This window comes from Nicotiana attenuata, chromosome 11 (assembly GCF_001879085.1).
Source record: "Nicotiana attenuata strain UT chromosome 11, NIATTr2, whole genome shotgun sequence".
Taxonomy (NCBI): Eukaryota; Viridiplantae; Streptophyta; class Magnoliopsida; order Solanales; family Solanaceae; genus Nicotiana; species Nicotiana attenuata.
Genome location: NC_031999.1, coordinates 50122244 through 50128743, shown reverse-complemented (window position 1 = coordinate 50128743; position 6500 = coordinate 50122244). Strand labels below are relative to the sequence as shown.

Genomic DNA, 6500 nt, shown 5'->3' with positions numbered 1-6500 from the left:
ATTATTTCAAAAATTCTGACTAACAGATTGCAAAGGGTGATAGACCATTTAGTAGATAAAAGCCAGTTTGGCTTTGTTCCTGGAAGAGTTATCACATATAACATAATACCAAGCCATGACTGGTAAAAGGGTATGGGAGGAAGGGCATCTCACTAGATGTATGATGAAACTAGACTTGCAAAAGGCCTATGACTCCATTGAGTGGGAATTCTTAGAGCAAGTGCTGAATAATTTGAACATTCCAGAGAGGTTTATTCGATGGATCATGGTATGTGTAAGAACAGTATCTTACTCTATACTCATAAATGGGAAACCTGTGGAACCATTTCAAGCTAGAAGAGGCCTAAGACAGGGTGATCCACTCTCACCATTTCTTTTTGTACTTGGTATGGAGTACCTCACAAGGAGTTTCAAGACTTTGAAGTATAAGCCAGATTTCAATTTCCATCCTAGATGTGATAAGCTAAATATCATTCAACTGGGGTTTGCAGATGACTTACTGCTTTTCTGTAGAGGAGATGCTATTTCTATCCAAATGGTATTCAACTTTTTCATGGAATTCTCTAAGGCATCTGACCTAAAAGCAAACACAACAAAGAGTTCCATATACTTTGGGGGTGTACCACAAGATATACAGCAGAGCATAGTACAAGTAACTGGTTTTAGCAGGGGAGATTTGCCTTTCAAATACCTTGGAGTTCCACTCAGTACTAAGAGGATTTCTATGATACAATGTCAGCCACTACTGGAGAAAATAATAGGAAGAATTACCTCCTGGACTTCAAAGTATTTATCTTATGCAGGAAGGTTGCAATTGATCAAAATAGTGTTGTTCTCCATCCAAATATACTGGTCGCAGATATTTGTAATTCCTAAGAAGATGATGAAGAAGATAGAAACAGTCTGTAGAACCTTTCTATGGACAGGAGTAGATGCTTCAAAAAAAGCTTTGTTATCATGGGACAAAGCGTGCTCTCCAAAGACTGCTGGTGGATATAATGTACTGGATGTGCATACATGGAATAAAGCTGCAATTTGTAAACTACTATGGAATCTGTGTAAGAAGAAAGACAAATTATGGGTTCAGTGGATTCATTTGTATTATTGAAGAAGCAAGAAGTGTGGGAAACCAATCCAAGCAATGCATCATGGATAGTTCAGAAAATCATTAAGGCAAAGAGATATGTAGAGGCAGCAGGGGTCAATATGAAGGAACTGACAGAATGGAAATACTTCTCTGTCAAGAAGTGGTATAAAGGCATGCAGACAATATCAAAAAGTATCATGAAAGAGATTAAAGTTCAACAATTTAGGGGCTCCAAAGTGGAACTTTTGTGTTGAATCTAGCTCTGCAAAACAGACTCCTTACAAGAAGTAGACTTCATGGATGGGGAATTGCAGATGAAGTAAGTTGCCCCTTGTGTAATGAAGCAGATGAGACCATAGATCATTTGCTGTTTAAATGTAGAATTGCTGGAAGTATATGGAGCAAGCTGCTACATTGGAAAGGCATAGCAAGACCTTCGATGGAGTGGCAAAGGGAGGTACAATGGGCTGAAGACAAAGCAACAAGAAACAATGCAAATGCTCAAGTATATAGACTGACTTTGGCATGTGCAGTATACCATATATGGAATGAAAGAAACAGGAGAGTATTTCAAGAACAACAGAAGACAATGGAAGTGATAGTTAGACAAATCGTACAAGAATTTGCAAATAGGGGATCAAGAAACAGTAAGATAGAGAAGAGAATGGCAGAAATGAATTTCTATCCTTAGTTTGATATAGAAGACTTGTAGTAGAAGTTGTGTGAAACTCGGAATGTCCAGTTTCAGATTTTGACATTGTACATATTTGCTATTGGTAAATAAAATCATTTAATTACCAAAAAAAAAATGTTGATCAAAGTTCAAATAGTTTGACTCTCAAGAAACGAAATGTGACACATAATTGGGGATGGAAGGACTAGCCATATATGCGAAAATAAAAGGGCTTTTATCACTTTTAGCCCGCGCCAGAAACTATTTACATTCGGTAGTCGAAAAGGTATATAAAATTTGTATAATTTTTGTATATAACATACAGGGTCTTCGCAAAAGTTACTAGGTTCCCGGGAATTCATATTCAATGCTCTAGGTCCGCCCGTGTGTATAGCTTTTGCGAAGACCCTGTATTTATATTAAGAAATTCACTAAATATTTATAAATATTTAACTGTGAACCCAGTTATTATTGCATATTAATTTGAAATTACGGTAGCAACCCATAAAACCTCAAATCCTGAATCCGCCACTTGCTATACAGTGTTATTTTCCCAAAATAAAATATGGACGACACCAAGCGTAAATTCTTGCCCATTTTTGTTCTTATATTCTAGCAGCCAAGACGAAAGTTTTGCAATTTACCTTTACTATGTGTCACAGCAACTTTATACTTGCATATTTTCCAGCAGCCAAGATGGGATTATTGGACACTCTTGCAATTTATTTCCGTTTCTTCTCAACGTTTTGTGCTCAAATTCAACCTCGGGCAAATGCAGCCATTGACAGATTTCTTTGTAAATTTCACTTAGACTTCAAAAATCCTCATGACAAATAAGTACTAGCTATCTCTATACCTAAATGTTCCACTATAAATACCATTATAAGAACTGAAACTAACATAACAACAAGTTCATATATAACATCTTTTTACGAACTATTTGCTTACTAAGAAATTCTGCACCCCCATCGCCTCTCAGCTTCGCCATTATTACCGCCGTTAGGAGGATCGCGCTCCCGATTCAAAGTTTCTTTATGAAAGTTTCAACCCTTAAACTCATATTATATTGAGTTACTCATATTATATTGAGTGTTGTTGTTGTTTTTTTATAACCATAGGTACACCAGGAATACCCTATTTCAAGGAGAGACTCAACATAGTGGATAATGAGAAAAGATACAAGCAGTCTGAGGTGATTGAAGGTGGATATGTTGATCTTGGCTATGTATTTTACGGAATTAGGTTTGAGGTGATTGAGAAAGATGAAAAGTCATGTGTTACAAAATTTACAGTGAGTTATGAAGTGGAAGATGTGAAGCTTGCAAACCATGCATTTACTATGGTTGAGCCATTGCAGACTGTTATCAAATCTACCAAAACTTATTTAAGTGCCAAGTCAAAGATTTGAGTCTCTCATCTCATCTAATCAAGAAGATCAAATTTCTATTTCTGTCAAATTCAACAGTACGTCAGCTGGCCAGATTGAAGAACTTCTATTGATTTGATACTAAAATAAGATTATCATCGACTTGTCAGTTTGCTGTCTTTTTCCTATTTTAAAAGCAAGGAGCTAATGACTTCAGTAAAGATTGAAACATATTATTAAAGAGTATTAATGAAAGTATCTGTTGTCCAGGTAGCCTCAATTCACTATCTAAAACTCAGCACTACCAATTGTTATAGATGTGCAGCAAGCTCTTCTGATTATGGAAAAACCTTCTGCCAATTCCCAGACTATGCAAAAATGGATCAGCAGCAGATAAAGACCAAACAAGGAACCAACTAACGAAAATGTGATTTCTTGACAGTACAAAAACTGCATATGGTTACCAATATATAAATGCCAAATTTTTGACACTCAACTTAATTGTACTCATCCTAAAAAAGGCCTTTTTACACAAAAGAGACGTACCCGTCTGCTATTAAATGAAATTTACTCAGCAAAGCGATTGATCAGCGAATGCCTTGAAAGTCCCATTATCAAGATCCTCATTCGCGAGCATAATCAGGCTTTGCTTTAGTCCCTCCAATCTTTCACGTACAATAACTGTAGAAGTATTTAGAAAAAGATGTTCACTGTTGCAAGTGTAACGAACTCAAAAAGCCTATTATGGCTTCTATATCATTTGCAATAGCCGTGTCAATTAGGGGCGTATCTAGAGTGTAGTGTATGGGTTCTCGGAAACCCAGTAACTTTTGCGTAGACCCTGTATTTTTATTAAATATTTTACTAAATATCTATAAATAGCTAAGGGTGAACCCAGTTATTATGGTATATCGATTTGAGATTGCGACAGGAACCCATAAACTTCAAATTCTGGATCCGCCTCTGGTGTCAATAGGCAAACACAAATATCTCTGAGGACGTTTGGATTGGCTTTTAAGCTCTTATTAGTTTTTTTCGGTGTTTGGCAAAGTCAAAAAGTGCTTAAAATAAGTTTAAAACTGCTTAAAACAAGCCGAAAGCAATAAGCTGGGCAACCCCAACTTATTATTTTTTGGCTTAAAAGCTATTTTTGCTGAAAAACCCACTTTTTTAAGCCAATCCAAACGTGTTCTAAGAATGCTCAATTGTCACACATCCGCCTTAGCACCTCGGTCGCACCCACATATTTTCCAATGCACTTTTTTGAGACCAAGGATTCTAAGGGAGAAACACATATTTTTAATCTTGTTGATGGACAAAAGTATGTGTTTTACCCTCAGCATCCTTTGTCTCAAATAGTGAACCAGTAATAAGTGGGTGAAACCGAGGTGCTCAGATGTCTGACAATTGAGCATTTTTAGAAATATTTGCTTTTGCCAATAGACAGAATTGCCTAGTCAAAGTCTCCACCAGAACAGATGAAGATTAACGAAAACAACAAACTTCAGACAGTACTTCAGCATATAATTGCACAATGTAATAACAAAATAGTGAAACGCATGAATCTCTGCCCAATTGCAGACCAAAGGAAGCTCATTACAATCTTCAAAAGCAACTTTAGAAACTAAAATTTCAGAACACTGTAGTGAATATTCTTAAAACCAAATGTCATTAACATATACATAAAAAAAAGGGTCATTCTCAGAAAGACCACATACAGCGAGACTAACCTCATATTGGAGATTTTAACCTGAACAGAATGAGTAAGAACCAAAACGCAAGAAAATGGAGCTCTGAACTACTTTCTTCCAACCACAATATACATGCATTCAACATGACAAATGATGGTGGTTGGAGCACATGCTTTGAACATTTTGTGTCCCATTAATGATAGAATTATTTTGAGCAATCAGTGTGTGTGTGTGTGTATGAGCTAACAAGTGCACGGAAACACCAGAATCTCTCTAAAAAAAAAAAAGGGAAACAGGCCAAAACCATATCATCTCATTTCTATGCATGTGTCCAGCTTCTATCTGATCATGCCATTTACTTTTCGTTTTCTGAAGGAAAAACAAAATCCATGCTGATTGATCATCAGTGATCAAATTGATTATTAACATCATTTATGTGGCCGATACAATATGAAAATCCGGACCCTATTCATCTCAATATTAATTCCTTACGGAGCCCTCAACCAAGTATACCACTATAGAGCTACAACAACAACAAACCCAGTGCAATCCCACAAAGTGGGGTCTGGGGAGAGTAGGGTGTACGCACACCTTACCCCGACCTTGTGAAGGAATATACCACTATAGAGCTGAATCCATAATTTGTCTAGGGACGGTGAGGAATCATTAGTGAGACAATTGGGGTTCTAATGTTCATTTTGCATCGGCCGCATAAATGGCGTTAATAATTCGTATAGTCACTTCATTATAGGTTATGGAGTAGGTTAGATGGGGATCCAACCCGTTGAAATTTATCGAGATTCTTATTATATTCATTTCCTCTTTTCCCAATTGTATACAATTTGCCTAAAAGTGATAGCTAACTTTGCAAATATACCCAGCCATTTTGATGAACCAAATATAGGCAACAAAAGAAGTGCAATTAAACAACAAGAATAGGGAAACAAAAGAGTGCAATGCTGGAGTTAACATTGGGGATAACGACCTAGAATAAGGAAGACATCAAATATCACAAGTTGTATCTTCTATCCCTTGAAAAACCACACCAAATCCTTTCTTCTCAAAGTTTCCATAGAAATAGTGAGGGATTACTTACCAATGATTACTTTAACATTTATCCAGTCGTCAAATGTTCAAGGTATCAAAGCTTGCATAGACTTTCTTTGGAGCAAAGGAACCATATGTTCCCTTTGGACCTTGATAATGTTAAGAGTGAATATTTTCCCTATGCATTGTAAGAGGCTAAGAGCACATCAGGGAAGCCTGAGTACCCGAAGAATATATACTGCGGGACCATATAATATGCAATTTCTGTACTGTTCTGATTATAAGAAAACCTTTCTGCCAATTCTTACTGTGCAAAAATGAATCTGCAGAAGATAAAGACCAGACAAGGAACCAACAAGCAAAATGAAAGCAATTTTGATGTCTTGACTGTAGCCAAAATCTGCAAATGCTTACAAATTCCTAAATGCTACATTTTGAAACTCAATTAACTACAAGCATATACGTACACACATATCTCCTTAGAAAAATGTCAATTGCACAAAAGAGGCGTTCCCATCTTCTACTAAATGGAATTTACTCAGAAAAATAGAGATTGATCAGCAAATGCGGTTAAATGGAATGTCTGTGCCCGTGCATTTTGTCTCGCCATAAATGGAATGACTCTATCTCTCTTAT

At 36.5% G+C, this 6500-nt stretch overlaps 1 long non-coding RNA gene across 1 annotated transcript in view; it reads right to left on the bottom strand.

Moving 5' to 3' along the window:
• The window catches only part of LOC109234505, a 6076-nt gene continuing 3109 nt past the window's right edge, over positions 3534-6500 (bottom strand). Inside the window, exon 2 of the long non-coding RNA XR_002069252.1 lies at positions 3534-3807. This is a non-coding gene — a long non-coding RNA (uncharacterized LOC109234505). The remainder of the gene's footprint in view (positions 3808-6500) is intronic.